At 47.0% G+C, this 22,401-nt stretch overlaps 1 protein-coding gene across 1 annotated transcript in view; it reads right to left on the bottom strand.

Moving 5' to 3' along the window:
• Nucleotides 1–22,401, bottom strand: part of LOC119843039 — a 338,482-nt gene that overhangs the window by 201,497 nt on the left and 114,584 nt on the right. The window lies entirely within an intron of this gene.

The following is a 22,401-nucleotide window of genomic DNA, read 5'->3' as shown; positions in this document are numbered from 1 at the left end:
CTTCACCTTTGACAATTAATTGGTGAAAAAATGATAGAATTAATTAAACAATATATTTAAGTTAACTCACACAAGATTATAAAATAGTCTTTGAACTTCTGTTAGTATTAATTCATGTGATTTTTAACTTTCTAGCTTCATATAATTGGTAATCAAGATATGACATTTCCTTTCTTGTTCTCACATCAATTAAGAAAACATGGTCCCAAACCTCAAATGCTATCTTTCTGTATATAGAAATCTCTTCTACAACATCCTTTTCTAAGTTTATTTTTCTTTAGAACTATTATTTGCAGGCAATGTACTGTCAGTGTCCACTGTTGATTTCAATGTATTGACGGGCTCTTCGTGTTCTTGGTTCTAAGGATGAAACAAATGTTGTTTGGTAAAGAAACAGATGGGGTTGTATTCCTTTATTGAATCATCATAAATTAAGTTAAATTGTATTAAAGACAATGGCACTTGATGACACATAACTTGAAATTTGGTGATGCTTTATTAGGAAACCTTTCTTCTCGGCCATAAATCAGTTGAAAGGGTGATATTTTTGTTGTCATGTGAGGTTTAGAGTACAAAGAAATAAAGTTGTTCCAGGAAATTCATCTCAATTCCTCTGGGTTCTGTCTACCACCTTCAGGAATGCTCTGTAAAAATAGTGACTGATTGGCTTAATTCCTTCAAATTAGCCATTGAACCTAATTTCTTCAAGAGCTAGTTGAGCAGAGTATGACGGGAGGCACATCACATGGCATTGCTTGGACTACTTTTTGTTTTAAACATGATGCATTATGAACATTTTCAATGTAATAATTCAGTTTAAAGTTTTATTCACAATATGCCATTCATGTCAGAGTGCCCTAAACTTACCTTGATTATTTGAAAATAAATACCCTAAAGTTATCTTTCGATGGATTCATTTGTGTTTTTATACAGTCTGCTGGTGTCTAGGTGGCATGGACTGCTGAAGCTATGTGTTTTTCCTAGTTTTTAACACAGGGAAATGTTAATCTAAAAATAGATAATTTTTCCCTAAAATTTCCTTCAGAATATCTGCTTTCCTTTCCCTATTTCTTACTGAATTATGTGTAATTATTATGGCTTCTTATCCAATCTCATTGTGTTATTACATGGGAAAATATGTTGGCAAACAGGTTAATATACAACATGGTTTTTACTATCTGACAAGATATAAAAATGTGTTGTCACTAACAATTTACAACATGAAATGTCATGAAGAGATTGCAGGCAATGTTCATTTTTAAATGTCTAACTATGAATGGGCTCCCCCATCAGTTCCTGCAACCCCGAGCTGGCAGAGCTCTGTGTGAATTAAGCAGCCTCCAGTCTCCCAGGGAACCTCCACCAAGTGTCTTTATTATCTTTTATGGTGCATCACAGCATAACAGCAGTTACAAGGAGCCCCCTTCCTGCTCCCTGGTTCAGCCTTTTATACTGCTGCTTTCTTCTCAGTGCTGAGCTAGTGACCTCATCAGGCTCCCTACAGGTGCAAGTGATCCCCTCTACCCTTTTGTAACAAGGGGTGCTCTCGTGGGACACTACTGAGAGTACCAATTCAGGGCAATTTGCTGAGAAACAGGGCAGTCACAGCCTCAGGCTGGTGGTTCTCTACCTCTAAGGCACATCAAACCAGACAACCAGAGAGGACTTCAGTTTTACTCCACTGGCTAACCAGAAGTCATACAAGCAATTCCCTCAGGTACCCCAGTTTCCTTGTACCACCAGTAGCACGCCTTATAGGGATGACTGATTATGAAAACCAGTTTCCCCAATTAAAGATTCTCCTGATCCCAAAGGTCCAGCCTCAAAACCCAGGTCAATATACAAATCAGATCTTACCCCCAATCACTATTTCGCCAATCATTTAGGATCTAAAATCTAACAGTTTATTCATAAAAAGAAAGAAAGATAGATGAGAGTTAAAATTAGTTAAAGGAATCAAATACATACAACAACTGAAAAGTTCCTGGTTTAGGTTTATAGCAGTGATGGAATAAACTGCGTCTCTGGAGTACATCCACAGACTTGGGTGGGTCCTTCAGTCCTTTGTTTAGAGCTTCAGTTTGTAGCAAAGTTCCTTCAGAGATCAGAAGCAGGTTTGAAGACAAAATGGAGGGGCTTCCAGGGCCTTTTTGTATCCTCTACCATGTGGAAGATCTCCATTGTTCTTACTGTGGAAAATCACAGCAGAAGATGGAGTTTGGAGTCACATGGGCAAGTTCACATCTCCATGCATGATTCAGTTCTTTGCAGGTGGCAGCCATTGCTCACATGGTACTTTGAACATTCCCAGGAAAGCTCATCAGATGTGGATTGGAGTCTCACAAGGTCCATTGTCAGTTAAAAGAAAAGGAGTACTTGTGGCACCTTAGAGACTAACAAATTTATTAGAGCATAAGCTTTCGTGAGCTACAGCTCACTGCTACTCTGAAACCTGTCATTGTCAGTTAAGTGTTTCTTGATGGGGCACTTAATTTGAATAGTCCCTTCTCAGTGAGCTGGCCAAATGCTTCACTGGTGCTACTTAGAATCAAACACATCGAAATATAAATACCTAGCCAATACTCATAACTTCAAATACATAAATGATACATACATGCTACACACATACAAGTAGTTTAATCACAATCAGCAAACTACAACCTTTTCATAGATATCTTACTTGACCATCTTTGTACAAGATTTGTTGCAACTATATGACAATGGTTGCAATAATGATGTATACGGTCATAGTTCATTTAGATACCATCACACCTTCCAGACCCAAACTACTCAGTGCCTTCTCTTCTAACTGCACCCAGTGTCCTGGGTGTGGTCAGTGACCAGGGTGCTGACTTCCAAAGGGCTCTGTTTGTAGCTGCTAACAGTACCTTCTCACATGGCCATGATTGTGTAATTGACCGTCTGGAAAAAATAACATCAAATGTAAACTTTTACCTCATTATTCAATTCAGAACCCTTTCCACACCACTATCTCCTGTCTTCATGTCTCTGCATACTTATCATATGTGATAGTGTTCTTGGGCAAGGAGACTGTCACTGCCATTGCTTCGCCCCTAGGCACACAGGTGGCTGACTCCTGGCATGCACTGTATTCATAGCTGCAGGATCATTGCATGGGAAGTGAAGAGGACATGGGCAGACAAATAACTGCTCTGAAGCTGCCTGGTGGCTGTCTCCCCACTCCCCAGCAGGAATGGGGGCTTCATGCAGTCAGCGAAGGTATTTGAGGTTCCCCAGCTGCTGCTACTCTTCTGTTCTGCCTTCCAGGAAAGATCAGATCTCTCTGCACCTGAAGTTCCCACCTGCCACATTTCACATCACCATTTCATACATGCCCTGGATCCCTAGGGCTTGAGCCCTCTTTGCCAAGCCATCGCATGGCTCCCAGTCTTCTCAGTGTAGTCTTCACAAACCCAGTAGCTGTTTCCCCTGTGTGACAGCCAGTCAGTGGGGCAGAGTCTGCACCTGGAGTCCCCTGGATGGTGAAATGGAAGGATTTGCCATTTGGTTTGTCCAGAAGAGTTTTGGGGCTTGTTTTAACTCAAGTTCATTAATTGTGAACTAATACATTAATCACCACAACTGTAAATGCTGGGGCTTGGCCACATACACGTTTGCACCTGTTTAACTAAAGGTGTCTTTTTAAACCAATTTGATTAACCACCCACTAGCACAAAGGCAGTTATACCTCTACAAAAGTGGTTATATCAGTACAGCTGTTCCCTTATGTGGAGATAAATAAGCTCTACAAGGAGGAGTGGCTTTCATACTGGTATCGATGCAGCCGCACTATGGGCTGTGGGGCTAGAACTGTTTAGGTAGAAAGTCACACCTCTGGCCAAAATAGTTACACTGGGACAAACACTGTGTGCAGCCCAGGCCTAAGAGGGGCTTCTATAGATTTAGCTTAAGTAGATTTCTCCCTGGCTTAAGCTAAACCAAAATAAGCCACTTTGGATCAACACAGGTGTGTCCTCATTGGGGTTTATGCTTGTTTAACTTAACTGGTGCAACTTGGAATCTAGGCAAGGCCTCAGGCCTTATCCATGTCAGAATGTTGCACCAGTTTCACTGAAATTATTTTTCAACCAATTTAGTTAAACCAAAGCAAACCCATTGTGATGGGTTCGGTCACAGAGACCCCTCTTGAGACTGTCACTCGAAGTACTGGGATACCACTGAGAACAACCCTCCTGCCAGAACAGGCGCCTCTCCACTCCTGTCTTGCTGAGCCAGACACTCCAGTTCAGCTCCAGCACAGACCCAGAGGCTGGGCCACACCTCTCTGCAGTTCATGACTGGCAGCCCCCTTTGTCCTGCTCCACCCCCTTTATATCTTTGGCACAAGGTGGGAACCTTTTGTCTGTATTGTCCCAACCCCTAGAATCATAGAATCATAGACTATTAGGGTTGGAAGAGACCTCAGGAGGTCATCTAGTCCAATCTCCCGCTCAAAGCAGGACCAACACCAACTAAATCATCCCAGCCAAGGCTTTGTCAAGCGGGGCCTTAAAAACCTCTAAGGATGGAGATTCCACCACCTCCCTAGGTAACCCATTCCAGTGCTTCACTACCCTCCTAGTGAAATAGTGTTTCCTAATATCCAACCTAGACCTCCCCACTGCACCTTGAGACCATTGCTTCTTGTTTTATCATCTACCACCACTGAGAACAGCTTAGCTTCATCCTCTTTGGAACCCTCCTTCAGGTAGCTATCAAATCCCCCATCACTCTTCTCTTCTGCAGACTAAATAACCCCAGTTCCCTCAGCCTTTCCTCGTAAGTCATGTGCCCCAGCCCCCTAATCATTCCCTTATCCAGAGAAAAGTACAAGGATTAAGATGGATTCCAGTATCAGGTGACATGGTCACATGTCACTGTAAGACCCCTAGTCTCCATTCTTCCTGGGTTGGCCCAAACATATAGAAGAAGGCTTGCAGGTAAATAAACCATTTACAACCAATTGTCCTAGTCAATGGGAGCCATCAAGTTCCTAATGCCCCATTGACGGCCCTCACCTGGTGTGACTACAACAGTGATACAAGTTTATATCTTATTTTCCTAACTCCAGACATAGAAATAATACATGCAAACAAATAGGAGGAACACACTCAGTAGATTACAAGTTTTCTAATAAAGAAAAGGAGTACTTGTGGCACCTTAGAGACTAACAAATTTATTAGAGCATAAGCTTTCGTGAGCTACACCTCACTTCATCGGATGCATTTGGTGGAAAAAAACTTTCTAATGACATCATACAAGAGACCTTTTGCATAAAGCATATTCCAGTTACATCATATTCACATTCAGAAGCATATTTCCATAAAGCATACGGAGTGCAACGTCACACCCGTGTGGATGCTCCTCTATTTCAGGCTATGGCTACACTGAAAACAACTGTGTGGTTGCTCATGAGTGCTTGGGAGAAAGCTCTCTCAGTGCTCTATATAATCTACCTCCATGAGGAGAATAGCTCAGAGTGCTGGGAGTGTGGCTCTCAGCACTCGGAGCCTGTCTTCACTGGCACTTTACAACACACAAACTTGCTGTGCTTGGTGGGAAGGGGTGTTTTTTCACACCCTATGAGCGAGCAAATTACTGTGCTGTAACTTGCCAGTGTAGATACAGCCTCATTTTAAAAGCAGCTTACTGAGGTTTAGGTTAACCTGATTCCTAATTGACTTGGGCCAAACATAGCAATTTACACAATTTAAGGCTATGTTTACATTTGCAGATGTACAGCGCCGGGAGTTACAGCACCCCTCAGAGAGCGCCACAGGGAAACGCTGCTGTGTGTTCACACAGTCAGCTGCCCACGCAATGGTGTGAACATACTTGTGGCACTTGCAGCAGCATTCGGAGTGGTGCACTATGGGCAGCTATCCCACAGAGCACCTCTTTCCATTCTGCCTCAGAGGTTTGTGGGAAGGTGGAGGCAGGTCATGGGGCATCCTGGGTCCTGGCCCATTGCTCCTCATGCATCGCTTCGCATGCCGGCAGCCCCTGTGCTTCTGTCCACATTTGGCACCATGTTTCAACAGCTTTTGTTCAGTGTGCTCTGCCTCTTTAGTCTGCAGGAATGGATCCTGAACTGTTGAAGAATATGATGATGGGTCTCTGTCAAGGTTCCTTCCCCTCTCTGAACTCTAGGGTACAGATGTGGGGACCTGCATGAAAGACCCCCTATGCTTATTCTTACCAGCTTAGGTGAAAATCTTCCCCAAGGTTCAAACTTTGCCTTGTCCTTGAACTGTATGCTGCCACCACCAAACGATTTAAACAAAGAACAGGGAAAGAGACCACTTGGAGACGTCTTCCCCCAAAATATCCTCCCAGACCTTCAACCCCTTTCCTGGGGAAGGCTTGATAATAATCCTCACCAATTGGTACAGGTGAACACAGACCCAAACCCTTGGATCTTAAGAACAATGAAAAATCAATCAGGTTCTTAAAAGAAGAATTTTATTTAAAGAAAAGGTAAAAGAATCACCTCTGTAAAATCAGGATGGTAAATACTTTACAGGGTAATCAGATTTAAAACATAGAGAATCCCTCTAGGCAAAACCTTACTTTACAAAAAGACACAAAAACAGGAATACACATTCCCACCCACAGTTGAACCATGTAACCATCCTAAAAGGAGGTACTGCATTTGCTGAGGGATTACTAAAATCCATTCATTTTCTGGTTTTGTCAGAATCAGATCTCCCTCCTTTCTCAATGGGACACCCTGCTACTGTAAGGGACATTCACCTATCCATTGTTGTATAATGTCATCTTTTGCCTGCAGGTCCTGTAAAAGCTGAAACTATCTCTGGTTGTTCCCTCAATTTCTTGTTTTTGCTTTGCCTGAGCCCGGGTGGTTACTGCCACAGGAATCAGTTCCCACAATGTTCCAGTAAGGGCTGCTTCTTTAGCCAATTTATCTACTTGTTCATTTCCCCACTGTAAGGGACCCTTTCCTCTATGGGCTTTTATTTTAACCATCTGAATCTTTGTATACTGCCCTGCCAATTTCTCTATTTGCTGCCACAAAAGTTTGTGCTTAATTTTGGATCCATCGGTTCCTGTAAAACCTATACTATTCCACCATGGCAGATAGATAGTGGTTCCCTTGTACACATAGTCTGAATCAGTTTGTATTATCAGCTCTGTTGGTTTATTCTTCGTTCTATCTAAGACTTCTAAAACTGCTGACACTTCTGCAGATTGTGTTCCTCCTTTAGTCAATTTGTACTGGAAAGAGTTAACTCTCTGCCGTTCTCCAGTTAAACAAATCCTTGCAAAGCCAGTAACTCACTTTCCTTCAGTATAATAAGAACTACCATCCACAAACCAAGTCGTTTTCCCAATCACCTGTTCAACTGGGGTTGCTTTAAAGACAGGAAAGGAGGACTTGTGGCACCTTAGAGACTAAGAGCACTTAGAGTACTCTAGTAAGGTCTGAAGGAACCCAAGCCAGGTTTATTGTCAAACGAAGCACAGTAATAGTGCCCTATAGACTCTACCGGGCATACTACGAATTTGTGCTCCCTGGCAATGGACACAGCTCAGTCAGTGGCGGGACACTCCACTGCCCCCTAGGCTGGTCAAAAATATGCACTCCGGGACCTACTTTTATACCGTTGCAGGACCGATTACTCATCATAGTTCAAATGAATCTATCCATCATGTTGTCCTTTTGACCCTGTCTTTAAGATGCACCTGCCTGTTCCTTGTTATGTCTATGGAGTGTCTTGCCGCCGTCTTGGCACAAGTTTCTCTCATTAGCCCTTATGCGTGTGTGAGCACGTGCCTCTGACAACCTTTTCTTGCCAACTTCTGTGAGTGGGACCTGCCTCTGGCTCACAGTCCAGCTTTGCTTATCACGGCCTGGAGGTACTTTGGTTCAGGCTTTACTTTAGTTCAGGCTTCAGGCCTCAGACTGGGCCTCTGATACAAGAATTTATGTTTCAGGGCCTCCTCTTACTACAAGAGAAACTGCAGAGCTACCATTCATTTGCAAACTTAACTCCATTAATTTGGGCTTGAATAGAGACTGGGAGTGGCTGGCTCACTACAAAAGCAATTTTCTCTCTCTTGGTATTGACACCTCCTCATCACTATTGGGAGTGGACTACATCCACCCTGACTGAATTGGCCTTGTCAGCACTGGTTCTCCACTTGTTAGGTAACTCCCTTCTTTTCATGTACCACTATATTTATGCCTGTATCTGTAATTTTCACTCCATGCATTTGAAGAAGTGGGTTTTTTACCCATGAAAGCTTATGCCAAAATAAATCTGTTAGTCTTTAAGGTGCCACCAGACTCTTCATTTTTTTAGAAAACAAGCTCACCCTCCTAACTAAAACAAGCCCCCGGCACCTCTTCATATAGGGCTTAGGTGCTTGGGCCCTCCTTCTGTGTCCAAACTTGTCTTCCTCACCCACAAACATATTAGGGTACACTTACTTCACAGGATGGTGTGATGCTATGTAATTGATCTATGACCACATAGATCATTATTGCAACCATGTCACATTGCAAGAAATCTTGTACAAAGATGGTCATGTGAGATGTCTATGAAAAGGTTGTAATTTGCTAGTTATGATTATGCTGTCTGTACGTGTGTATCATTTTTGTATTTGAAGTGATAAGTATTGGCTATGTACTTGTATTTCTCTGTGTTTGCTTGTGAGTAACCCCAGTGAAGCTTGGCCAATAGGAAATGCTGAGGAAAGGGGGGTTTCCTAAACCCTGCCCGTCAAAAGGATTTAGAGGCCTGAGTCTGGGCTGGAGGGAGGCATTTCCCTTCAAGCGAGATTCACAGCTGTGCACCCTTTCATGGCGTTAGCTATTTCTGGCAAAAAACAGAAAAGGAGGTGACCTTCCCCGTCCCCAACCTTTAATCCAGTGATTAGAGCACTCCCCTGGTATGTAGGAGAGTCTGGCTCAATTCTACCCTCTTCCTGATGTGGAGAAGGGACTTGAAGTTGGGTATCCTCCCTCCCAAGAGAGGGCTGAGATGCCCGGTTACTCTGATGTGGGTCTCCCTCAATCTCTCCTGTTGAAGCTCTTCCATGATGTATGAATAATTAAGCCAGCATTGGAGCAGAGGGACTGCATATTGGGTTTCCCACATGATGCTCTAACCACTGAATTCTACAGTCATTCTCACTCTCTCCCTGGCCTAAGGGCTATTTCTGTATTCATACACAGTGGAACAGCTTCAGCAGGAAACACTGAGAACCTGTCCCATAGGCCAGACATGAAGGTATTCTACACAAATGGGAAAAGATCCAAGTTCAAATCTTTTCTCCACAGCATGCCATAGGTGCTGGAACGAGGGGCACTGCGGGTGCTGCCGCACCCTGTGGCTTGAAATGGTTTCCATCATATACAGGGTTTGCAGTTTGGTTCAATGGCTCTCAGCACCCCTCCTATATACATTTTTCTAGCTCCCCTGCAGCTGGCAGAAAAGATTTGAACTCAGGTCTCTCCTATCCCAGGTGAGTCTTTAACCACTGGGATAAAAGATATTGGAGGGGAGGGCACCTCCTATTGCAGTGGCATGGTTTTGTGCAGGGCCCAATCCAGTAGGTTACTTCTGTGCATGCCCACTGGTCCCACATGTCCCACAGGCAGGATAGATGAGGATGCCTAGTGTGAGAATCCCACTAGGGCATAGGCAGGAGATAGGTGCCCAGGAGACCGGACTGAAGCAGCTGTGCACCTGCTCACAGGCAAATATTTATGTACATCAGGGAGTTCTGTGCCTATGGGTGAGGACTGGAGAAGACGAAACACAGTAGCTATCTTTAAAAAGGGGGAAGAAAGAGAACCAGGGGAATTATAGACTAACAAGTCTAACTTCAACACCTGGAAAGATACTGGGGAAAAAATCTTAAACAATCAGTTGTAAGCACCTAGAGGATAATTGGGCTATAAGGAAAAGCTAGCATGGATTTGCCAAGAACAAATCATGCCAAACCAACTCTGATGGGATCCCCGGAGTACAACTTGGAACTGGGGTACCGGTGAGCCCTCTATCCCATCAGTCTGGGCTCCCTCTCACACTGTGATGCTGTGACAAACTAAGAAAAGGAGTACTTGTAGCACCTTAGAGACTAACAAATTTATTTGAGCATAAGCTTTCGTGAGCTACAGCTCACGAAATTTGTTAGTCTCTAAGGTGCCACAAGTACTCCTTTTCTTTTTTGCGAATACAGACTAACACAGCTGCTACTCTGAAACCTGTGACAAACTATAAACCTCTGGCAAGTATTGCACTTACATAGACATCCACAGGCAGGGACACATCCAACTGGGTTACATGAATTCTACTCATGAACCAACAATAGAGAGGCTCTGCCTCCAGCCAATTTCCCCCAGCTCCCCAACCTTACACCCCAGAACTGTACTGTCTTACCCTGGTCAGAAGCCTGGCCAGTGTAAGTTTACTATCCAGTCCGCCCTTCCCTCAGAGTGGAGAGGCCCTGCACCAGCCTTTGTAATGGAACTGAGAATTCCCAAGCACTTCAAGCAGAATACACTGTTTCAGGTAAAATATAAAACAGGTTTACTAACTGCAGAAAGATAGATTTTAAGTGATGGTAAGTGGTAGTCCTAAAAGGTCAGAGATAGTTATGAAAGAAAAAAAAAAGACACAATCTATATCTTAAACCTTATTGCTCCAGGCAGTATTTACAGGGGTGGCAGGTTTGTGTAATTTTTGGTGATGCCCAGAATGGGTCCAAGTCCTACCTCCACCCACCTACCTGCCTAAGGCCCTGGGAGGGAGTTTTGGTGCGGGACGGTTGCAGGCTCTGGGAGGGAGTTTGGGTGTGGGACAGATGTAGGCTCTGGGCTGGGGCAGGGGATTGGAGTGCGGGACGGGGTGCAGCCTCTGAGAGGGAATTTGGGTGCAGGAGGGAGTTTGGTTGCAGGGTGTGGGCTCTGGCCTGGGGCAGGGGGTTGGGGTGCAGGGGAGTGTGGGGTGTGGGGCTGGGCTGGGGATGAGGAGTTTGGGGTGCAGCAGGCAGGCTGCCCTGGAGCTGGGGTGCAGGGGGGCAGAGAGGAGGATTCCCCCCAGTCCTCTCCCCACCAGCAGCAGCGAGCTCCGGGTGAGGGCCCCCCTCTCTTCCCCCTCTCCCCTGGCACGACACTCACCCAAGCCCCCTCAGGAGGTCCAGCCAGGATAAGCTCCTCCTCCCCCTTCCACAGCCGCAGCAGCCACCTCAGCCTGCCCCTGGCGCTGCTCCCTTGTAGCCGGCAGCCACAGTGGCTGGTGAGGGAGCGCAGCGTGGAGTGGCAGGGCAGCTGCCCGCTGCTCGGGGCAGTCAGGGACACTCAGAGGAGGTGCACGGGGGCAGCAGGCAGGACCGGGGGAGAGACCGAGCCCCGAACATTTGTGGAGCCAGGCCCCCCAGGCCCTGAATTTGCTGGAGCCCAGGCACCACCGACCCATATAACTCACTGCCACTGAGTATTTAGATCAAGCAGCTTTCTCACCCCACTGGGTGTTACAGTTCATAATACACAGGCTTCTCCCTTAAGCCTGGACCAGTCTCCTCTGTTGAAGTTTTCTGTCTTCTCTGTATTCTTGTTGGTTCCAGCGTAGGTGGGGGAGAAGAAAGGCCAAGCCACTATCCCCTATTTTCAGAGTAGCAGCCGTGTTAGTCTGTATTCGCAAAAAGAAAAGGAGTACTTGTGGCACCTTAGAGACTAACAAATTTATTAGAGCATAAGCTTTCGTGAGCTACATGCATCCGATGAAGTGAGCTGTAGCTCACGAAAGCTTATGCTCTAATAAATTTGTTAGTCTCTAAGGTGCCACAAGTACTCCTTTTCTTTTTATCCCCTATTTTATATCCTTAGTCTATCCCAGACATGCCCTGGTGGGCTTTGCTGAGTCCCAGGGTTGAGCAATCCCCCTGGTGGTCTTGTGCAACTAGTCATAGAGCTGAGCAGTCCCCATTGTGTGATGCTTGTGTCATTGAATTGTAAATCCCTTGATTACCGCTTCCCTGGTGATTAATGGTCAGTGAACACCTTCCTGGGCAGAGGTCCCCTCCCCACCTTTGTAGTGGAGACTGTCAAATTTACAAGATATATCAGTAACAACCACATAGCAAAAGCTCATAACTTCATACACACTAATGTTATACATGTTTTGACAGAACACTGGGTTTCAGCAGATCATGACATTTCAAATGATATTTCACATGGCATGCTTTATATGAAATCTCACAACCATATAGGAATGATGAATATGGGGATTACAGAGTTCTATTTCAAGGTACAGAATGTCACACCAGCATAATTTCCTTTCTTGACACAGTTACTAGCTTATTGGATGGAGGGAGCACTGAAAATGATTTATATTGATTTTAGAAAGGCCTTTGACAAAGTCCTACATGACATTCTCATAAACAAACTAGGGAAATGTGGTCTACATGAAACTACTGCAAGGTGGGTACACAACTGGTTGAAAGACAGTACTAGAAGTGTAGTTATCAATGGTTTGCTGTCAAACTGGGAGGACGTATCTAGTGCGGCCACGATGGGGTTAGTTCTGCTTCCAGTACTATTCAATACGGGTTGTACCTCTCTGTCCGGCACCCTCGGGACCTGATGGGTCCTGAACCGGGGAAGTTGCAGGACCAGGGGAGGTCAATGCTGGCCCATCTGCTGCCGGCCATGGAACTCCACTCTGGCAGGAGAGGGGTCGGCATTGACGGAGCAGGGTTGGGGGTGGGGGCACTGGGGAGGAAGACACAGGGCGGCTGCAAAACCCTGAGGCCGGGCGGCATTGACTGAGAAGGGATGGGGGGATGCTCAGCGAAAGAGGCAGGATGGCTGTGGAGCCCCCCCTAGCAGTGCCCCCCATCCCTTCTCAGTCAATGCTGCTCTGGTGCGATGCTCTGAGCTACCCTTTCTCTTCCCCCCAGCGCCCTCCCCACCCCATCCCTGCTCCTCCACCTCTTTCCCTGAGCTTTAACTCCGTGCTTCGGAAGCTCTGGGAGGGTGACGGAGGAGTTTCTAAGCCCAGGGACACTGGCTTTTCCCCATGAGTGCTCCAGCCCTGGAGCACTCACGGGGTTGCCGATGCTGCCGGACCAGGGATGTTGCTGGTTACGGGAAGTCCGCATAAAGGAGGTACAACCTGTATTTTCATTGATGACTTGGATAGTAGAGTGGAGAGTATGCTTATACAATTTGCAGATGACAGCAAGATGGGAGGGGTTGCAATACTTTGAAGGACAGGATTAGAATTCAAAATGACCTTAACAAGCTGGAGAATTGGTCTGAAATCAATCAGATGAAATTCCATAAAGACAAGTGCAAAGTACTACACTTAGGAAGGAAAAATCAAATGCACAACTACAAACTGGGGAATAACCAGCTAGGTGACAGTACTGATGAAAAAGACCTGGGGGTTATAGTGGATCACAAAATGAATATGAGTCAACAATGTGATTCAGATGCAAAAAAAAGCTCATACCATTCTGGGGTGTATTAACAGGAGTGTCCTATGTAAGACAGGGGAGGTAATTGTCCTGCTTTACTTGGCATTGGTGAAGCCTCAGCTGGAGTACTGTGTCTAGTTCTGGACACCTCACCTAAAGAAAGATGTGGATAAATTCGAGAGAGTCCAGAGGAGAAGAATAAAAACGATCAAAGGTTCAGAAAACCGGACCTGTGGGGAAAGGTTAAAAATGCTGGGCATGGTTAGTCTTGAGAAAAGAAGATTGATGGGGCCTCTGACAGTCTTCAGACATGTTCAGGGCTGTTAGAAAGAGGGCTGTGATCAACTGTTCTCCGTGTCCACTGAAGGGAGGACAAGAATTAATGGTCTTATTCTGCAGCAAGGGACATTTACGTTAGATATTAGGAAAAACTTTCTGACTCTCAGGGGAGTTAAGCTCTGGAATAGGTTTCCAAGGGAGGTTGTGGAATCCCATCACTGGAGATTTTTAAGAACAGGCTGGACAAACATCGGTCAGGAATGATCTAGTTTACTTGGTCCTGCCTCAGCACGTGGGGCTGGACTTGACTTCTCAAGGTCCCTTCCAGCCCAACATGTCTATGATTCTGTGATTTTACCAGTGGAAACTTAGGCACCCAGGGACTTTGGGACCAACAGGGCCACCTGAGCACAGGTTTTGAGGATCTAAATTTTTGATGTAAGTGCCTAAAGTGGCAACTGGGTGTATCTAGCCCCGTTCTTTTCCAAGTAGTGGACAGCAACAGCCTTTTCACACCATGTGTTGCTATTGAAATTCTTCCTCTAAAGCAAATCTGGTCTTTTAGCTTCTGAATGTGCCAATCCAGCCAATGTCTCTTGACTGCTCCCTCCTCTCATTCCTTCTGTTATAATCAGTGCAACATTTTTCATTGCCAGAGGATCTTGACAAGCTGGACTAGTGTCAATATTCCTGTGCTTAAAGCTGATGGCTGTGTGAGCCTACCTAGATAGAATCCAAACTAAGGAGTTGCTGTGTCACTCTTGCCCTCTGACCTGGGGTGCCTTTTACAATTTCTCGCTGCTGTAGCCTCCAGCCTGGACTGCTCACAAACAGCCTCCAGCATGCAATTCACTCCCAGCTACGTCTGTGTGTGCTGCAGCCAGCCAGCTACAGCTGGGCTCTTACAAGCCTTGGTTATACTGCACAATGACCCTCAAACACCCCCAGTCAGGGCCATCCCTGTACATCCCGCAAAGTACACAGCTGCATAAGGCAACAGGAAATTTGGGGCATCAAATTTCCTGGTGCCCTGTGTAGCTGCGTGCTGTTCCAGCTCCTGCTCCACCTCTTTCCTATGGCCTCCTCCCCTGCTCTGCCCCTGCCCTGCCCCCATTCCACCCCTTCCCCAAAGCCTCCACCCCTGCTCCGCCCCCCACCTCTTCCCACCCCGCTGTGCCCCAGCCCCGCCCCCACACCACTGAGGACTGCAGCAGGGGTCGGGCCTGCACTCACCGGTGGTAAGTAGAGTGACCTGGCACCAGCCTGCTCTGCTCCACCGGCGAGTGCTGAGGGGCAGTTTCCCCCCAGCCCCCCGCCCCTCCCTGCAGAGGCCTGGGGCCCCACACAGCCCCCCTGGGCGGGGAGCTGCATAGTGCACCAAAATGGATAGGGACGGCCCTGCCCCCAACCGTAGATTTTCTCCTAGAAATGTGTGTCCTGTACTGCCCAGACCTCTCCTGTTCAATACAAGTTATATAAATAGTTATTTAATAAAAATAATATGCAAACAACGAACCACCCCAAACGGAGTTTCCCAGACACTTCAATTTAAACGTCCTGGATTAGATAAAACAATAAAACTAGTTTATTAACTACTAAGAGAGAGATTTTAAGTGAGTACAAGCAATGAAGCATAAAAGTCAGATATGATTACAAGAAAAAATAAAGGCAGAATGTTTACTAATGCCTATCTTAACAAACTACATTAGATTCAAAGCAAAGATTTCTCACCACTTGCTTCAGCAGTCTGACCACACCCTCTAGGTCAGGATCCCTCCCGCAGTTCAATGCTGCTTCTATTGTCCTTCATGTGCCGTGATTATGACGGGCAGAGAGAGGAGAGTGTCTTGGGGTGTTTCCCTCTTTTTATAGTCCTGTCCCCCCTTTGAGAAGCATTTCCAGCTGAGATTCAGGAGACAGGGTGTCTATGTGTAATTCCTTTGTTTAAAATAGTCCTGTTTGCCAGCTTCTCTTTGGGCAGGGCTGTGGTTTGGAACATGTATTAATAACACCATACAGGGGAATCTTATAACTTCTCACACAATGTTGTCACACATAATTTATCAGGACAATATTGACCAGCAACTTACGAGTCTTCAAATGATACCTTACAAGACATGTCTTTTGTACAAAGATTTTTATAATAGTGTGTAGGGTGTGAATACAGGGATACATTCTGTCACAGGCTGGAAAAGGCCACAAAAGTCCTAGGTGACAAGTTTCAGAGGGGTAGCCATGTTAGTCTATTTCAGCAAAAACAACGAGGAGTCCTGTGGCACCTTAAAGACTAACACATTTATTTGGACATAAGCTTTCGTAGGATGGAGCCCACTTCATCAGATGCATGAACATGTTTACATTCAGGGACTCTGCCTTTGATAATTTAACATTGAAAAAAACCTGTGAAGTACTTACACCCGGTCCTGATGCAAGTCCCATCACTGCTCAGTCCCCAGGGGCTGGGAGCTGTTAGTTTTACTTGTCGTTTGGAAAGGGAACAATACGTTGTTCTCATATGGAGTTATTCAGCCACAGCTCACAAAGTACTTTACAAAGGAGAAAGTTTTCATTGTCTCAGCGTTCCAGAGGGGAACTGAGGCACAGAGACATGCCCATTGTCATATCAGAGCCAGGAACGGAACAAAGGTCTCCTAGGCCATTGCCCTGGACATTGGTGAGTGCTGCCTGCTCCTTTTTTTAAACCAGTTCTACTTTTCCCTCCCCTTCCTGCGTGTAAAGGAGGCAGGATGGAGGGAGACGTGTTGTTGTCGCAGGGGAAAGCCTAAGGTCAGAGTTAACGGTTTGCACTTCTGTGCCATGGTGGGGAATGTGGTACTGTGCATGCTGGAGCTGTTTGGGACTCTCGCGAGGGGGCAGAGTCTGCCAGTGAATGCAATGACTGGGGTGTGCGCATTAAGGTTCGTTTCCCTTCAGACTGTCACTGGGGCACTTCCTTGCACTCAGGGTTGCAGCAAACGTAACTGTTCTGAGTGAGGTTTCTCTTTGTGGGAAATGCCTTGGTTCCATTTCTGAAAGGGGTTAAGTGGAAACTACCTTCTCTCTTCTCTCCCCCTCCCTCCCCCCATTAATATTATTATCTTGGGAAAACTGCTAAGGAGGAGTCATGGCTGCTGCCTCACAGTGGGGCCTTCTGTGCCCCTCCTGCCCCCCCTCGCCAGGCTTCCATCATGGCGGGGGCATTAAATGTGGCACCTGAAGTAGTGGCAGGAACACAGGACTATGAGCAAGTGGCAGCAGCATCAACTGCCCTCCCACAGCATCCCTCACTGCTCAAGAACATCCTTGTGTGACCCTGAGCCCCTTGTCCCTGCCACCCACACAGCAAGATGAGTCCCCTTGAGCTGGAGCACGGCTGGGCTCTGGGGCATTTCACAACCCAGGTCTGTGAGCCTGTCAGGATCCTGAGACTGTCTGTCTCTGTGCTTCTCTTTAGGGGACTGCCTAAACTCCTGTCACACCCTGGTGCCCCATCCTGAGCTGCGTGCACCCCACAGGAAGGGGGACCCCCCCCCAACCGCCTCCTCCTGGGTCGGGTCCCAGACCCTGAGAGACTCGCTGGCAGCTCCAGGCTGGCCAGGCCCAGGGTCTCCAGCAGGGCTTAGGGTACCACGCTTGCTGCCAGAGCTCCCAGCCTGGCCTATTGTCCCAGCGCTGATCCCTCCCCTACAGGTGGGGACCCTGCTGCTCTGACTGGCTGGGTTCCCTCTCTCTGCCACTGTTGCTGCGCTCGCAGGCTCAGCTCGTGCCAGGGCCAGTGTGGCACTGCTGGGGCTGCTCCTTCCCTTGGCACCTGGATTCTTTGTCTAGGACAAATGGCCGGGCGAGTGGGCAGGGATCTGCTCAGAGATACACGCCCTGTGCTGCACCTAGGGTTGCCAACTGTCTAATAGCACAAACCCAAATATCCTTGCCTTGCTCCGCCCCTTCTGTGAGGCCCCGCCCCTGCTCACTCCATTCCCTCCTTCCTCTGTCACTTGTTCTCCCCCACTCTCTCTCACTTTCACTGGGCTGGGGCAGAGGGTTGGGGTGTGTGAAGGGGTGTGGGTTGGGGGGGATGGGGATGAGGGGTTTGGAGTGTGGGAGGGGGCTCCAGGCTGAGCCTGGAGCAGGGGGTAGAGGTGCAGGAGGGGGTTTGGGGTGCAGGCTCCAGGCAGCACTTATCTCGGGCAGCTCCCGGGAAGTGGCTGGCATGTCCCTGCAGTACTGCCCCCACAGCTCTCATTGGCCACGGTTCCCAGAGAATGGGAGCTGCACAGTTGGCGCTCGGGGCAGGGGCAGCACGCAGAGACCCCCTGGCCTCCCCTGAGCCTAGGAACCGCAGGGACATGCTGGGAGCCACACAGAGCCAGGGCACATAGGGAGCCTGCCCTTAGCCCCAGTGTACTGCCCACTAGACTTTGGCATATTAAAATCTCCCGGATGGCTTTCAATAGCCCCTGGGAGATTGAGGCCAATTCCGGGAGACTCCCAGCCAATCCAGGAGGGTTGGCAACCTAGCTGCACCCAGAGGGCAGAGACCGGCCAGGGCCGGGCAGCAAAGCAGGATGGCACTGGGATTAACCCTTTCCTTCCACCCACCCCATCCGCTCCCAACCAGTCAGTGCCACTCAACTGCCCACACTCTGATCCCAGGGACCAGGATCCAGCAGCTTGGGGAAGTCACTGAGTGAATGTGTGGGGCAGAGTAACCAGGGCTCCCTGCACCCCAGAGTCCCCGTATGCAATGGGGAAGGCTCCGTGCTGTCACACAGCCCTTAGGGGGCTGGGCAGTGAGCGTTATTGATATAGCGCCCACGAGTGAGCCAGGTGCTGCAGAGACAGAACAAGGGGCTGCCGGTCCTGAAGGGCTCCCGGTCTGAGTGTAGACAAGGCCCAGCAAGGGGAGCAGCAAATTCTGGGTAGGGGAAGTGAGGGTCTCAGTGTGGGTCTGGCCATTCCCTGGGCCCATTTTGCACCTCTCTGGTTCTGTCTGAAAGAGCATATTGTAATGACCCTGCTGACTGTGCTGGGCACAGGACAGTGTGTTATACCAATAAAATAAAAAACAACAGGATGTTATAAGAGGGATTAGGCAAAATGCCGCATTTATTTAAATACAGAAAGAAAGGCAAAACTCAAAACATCCTACTAGTTATTGTACTCCTTTTCTTTTTGCGAATACAGACTAACACGGCTGCTACTCTGAAACCTACTAGTTATGACTACAATTCTTATATCTACACAGGCATTTACTTACACACACACGTCACACACACACGTGTCTCACACACACACACACACACACACACACAAGTTCTGCAAAGTTGTTATAGTTACCAGCCTAAGGGTTGCTCATGCCAAGCCAGGTAGCCTGGACACGAGGGTGGAGCAGAGTCTCTGTCAGATGCGCATCCAACGCTCCAGTAGAGTGGTTGCAGAACCGGACTCAGAGTTCTTATTGTTGGGTTGTTGTTGTTGCAATTTGGAGTGATGTCCATCAGCAGATGGCACATCCATGATGGCTCTGTGACGGCTGGTGATTATTTTGTTCTTTAGTTTTTTAGCCCCTCCATCCTGGGGGCAGTTGGGTGGATTCCGGTTTGCCCTGTAGGGTCATCCGGTTATTTCCACGTTGCGCATTCTTCGGCCGAGTGACTCTGCAAGTTGTAATTCTTAGGCTGGTACTTTTGACATTTTTATTGTTTTTTTTAAACCATTTCTACATTTACATGCATTTTTTCTAACATTTTTTTTATTACTTTTGAGGCCTAACAGTTTTAACAGATCTGTTTACCCCACTTGGCACACAGAACAAAGAAAACAAATATAAAGTATTCAAAGGGTGAGAGTCTGAGTCATGTTCCGAAGACCGGTTGTTTTTACAAAGTCCTTATTACTTTTTAGAACAAACTCTCTGTTTAAAGCTGTGCTAACACAATTATTCCTTCACTTTCTTAACAAGAGCAGGGGCAGCCTGAGGACCAGGGGGAGCCGTCTGAGGGGAGCTGGAGGTTGTGGCAGATGGGAGCAACCTAGGAGCTCAGATAGGGAGGCTGGGAGCTGGGTGGGAGGCACAACACCCTGTGCTCAGTGTGGAGTTGCTCCAGGTTCTCACTCAGTGATATAGGGATTGTTGGGGTTAGACACTATGGTGATGAACACAACACAGACTGGAGAGAGCAAGGCTCTGTCTGCATGAGGAAGGGGCAGCAGTTCTGTGAAATGGGTGCAAGTTGTGCAAACATGTCAGGGAGTGACATCTTTATGTCCCCCATTCCCCCAGCTGGTCTGGGTGGCCCTGTAAAAACCCTGCTTCAGTTTACCCTCTTCAGCACTCCTTAAATTACTCTGAGCTGAGGTCTGCTTTGAGTCCAAATAAAACCTTTTCCTTCAGTCTGCTCCAGCCTCTGGCTCTCACTCCCGCTCCTCACTCTTCTCGAGTCAGGATCCTAAGACCTCCTTCCCAGAGCTGGGTTCAGGTCACACTGCACCTTTATTCCTTGCAGTCCTCACCTGCTGGGCTCTGTCCTGCTGCAGCTGCTGTGGCAGTCATTGTCTGCTCTGGGATCCGCTCTCTCTAGGAGCACCCCTTCCAGGCTGCAGGCTCCTTACTCTGGTGAGCTCTCCTGGAAGCTCCTCTCCTCAGCAGCTTTATCAGACTCAGTAGCTATACAGCTGCCAACCAACCACCTAAGGATTTAGTTACTTCCAGTAGGTCTGGGTTGTCTCACTCTCCCTTACAGGAGCCTGTCACAGGTTGGCTGGTCCCTGACTCCCTTTAAAGGAGGGAAAGAGAGGGACCTCTCTTCCTCTGGTCCCCCAAAGCTAGCCCATACCCAAAGATTGGCTTGACCATGGCTAACATTTGGTTATGTTCTGCAGCCAGGGGGCACTTCCTGCCCTGCTGCCAAAAGGAAATCTACAAGGCCCTTGGCCATATTTTTATTCTCATCACTGAAGAATAAAGAGACCAGGAGTTCTGTTCCCCATAGTCCTATGCAGCTCATGTGATGGACAAAATCCCCCCTAGTCTTCAGCATGTTGTAGTTCAGAACAACTTCTACCCCTTGTTAGTCAGGCCCTGTCATGAATATAGGGGGAAGGGTAGCAACCTTTATATATGCCAGCCCATTCAGTAGCATAAAATCCCTCCTTGGCAGCTGTACCGGATTGCCTTACCTGCAAAGGGCAAAGCAGTTTAAATGACATATGTTGGCACCTGACCAGAAGGACCAATGAGGAAAGAAGATACTTTCAAATTGGGGGTGGGGTGGGGGGAAGGATTTGTTGTGGGGGTCTCTCTTCAGACAGAGGGAAAAGCCAGCAGGTACAATATCTCCTAAAACTATGCCTGGAATAATATATCTAAAAACACAGAAACTGAGTAGGGCAAAGAAATATTAACCTAACGCATCTAGCTAATCTCTTTGTTTTGGGCTTGTGAATTTCCCTATGCTAAAGAGGTAGTTTCATTCCTGTTTTTGTAACTTTGAAGCTGAGCCCAGAGGGGAATCCTCTGTTTATTACTCAGTAAAAGTTACATTCCATTCTGGTTTTGCAGATGTGATTCTTTTACTTTTTTTTTCTTTATAATAAAAGTTCTTTTAAGAACCTGATTGTTTTCAGTGTCCTGAAGACAAAGGGTCTGGTTTGTGCTCACGTTGCTAAAGCAACTGGTTGGTATTTTTTTCTCAAGCCTCCCCAGGAACAGGGGTGAAGTAGTTTGGAGGGATAGGGATTTCAAGTGACCCTTCCCTGAATTTTTGTGTAAATCACTTGGTGGTGGCAGTGATACCAGTCCAAGGGCAGGGGAAATCTGTGCCTTGAAGGAGTTTTAACCTAAACTGGTAGAATATAAACTATGTGGGTCCCCACATCTGTACCCCTGAGTTCAGAGTGTGTGAGGGGGTTACCCTGACATGGTGGCAGTGTGGTGGGACCATTTTTGAACCAGAAAAACAGACTTTAGATTTGGTCACTTTTTTTTAGCTTAGAGCAGCTGGAGTTTTTTTCTTCCTTTGCCTGAGGGCAAAGTGGTTAAGCTGCAGCAAGAGAATTCACAAGCTGTTTTTTTTTCCTAGCTCTTGGGCTAGGCTATAGTAAGGGTAGGAAGGTTAGCAAAATGACGGAAAGTGAAGTCCAAAAGAAATTGGAATTAGCCAGACTGGAGGCTGAAGAGAAAAAGAAGGAACATGAAAGAGCCCTGGAATTAAAGGAGAAAGAATGTGAGGCTCAAAATGTTGCTCATGAGAGAGCCCTGGAGCTGAAACGGCTGGAAAAAGACAATGAACTCGCTATATTGGAATGGACGAAACAGAATCCCAATGTAGGAGGATCCAACTCTCCAAATAGCCACCAGTGAGAGCGGTTATGCCCAGCATATGAGGAGTCTCTTGACATTGCTGAATATGTCATCACCTTTGAGAGACTGTGTACCATCCACTCTATTGCTGATACTCAGAAGATTACTATTTTGGTTGCAAAATTGACTGGAAGAGCTCTGGACATATTCAATAAAATGCTTATTGGTGAAGCTTCTGCGTATGGTAAATTTAAGGATTTGGTTTTGAAACAATTTCAGATTACACCTGACACTTACAGAGTACCCTTGAGAGAGAAGCTGGACTAAGTAATGTGGTTTATGTAAACCAG

The sequence above is a fragment of the Dermochelys coriacea genome, chromosome 14 (assembly GCF_009764565.3).
Source record: "Dermochelys coriacea isolate rDerCor1 chromosome 14, rDerCor1.pri.v4, whole genome shotgun sequence".
NCBI classification, from domain to species: domain Eukaryota; kingdom Metazoa; phylum Chordata; order Testudines; family Dermochelyidae; genus Dermochelys; species Dermochelys coriacea.
This window is presented reverse-complemented; position numbering and strand designations above follow the sequence as displayed.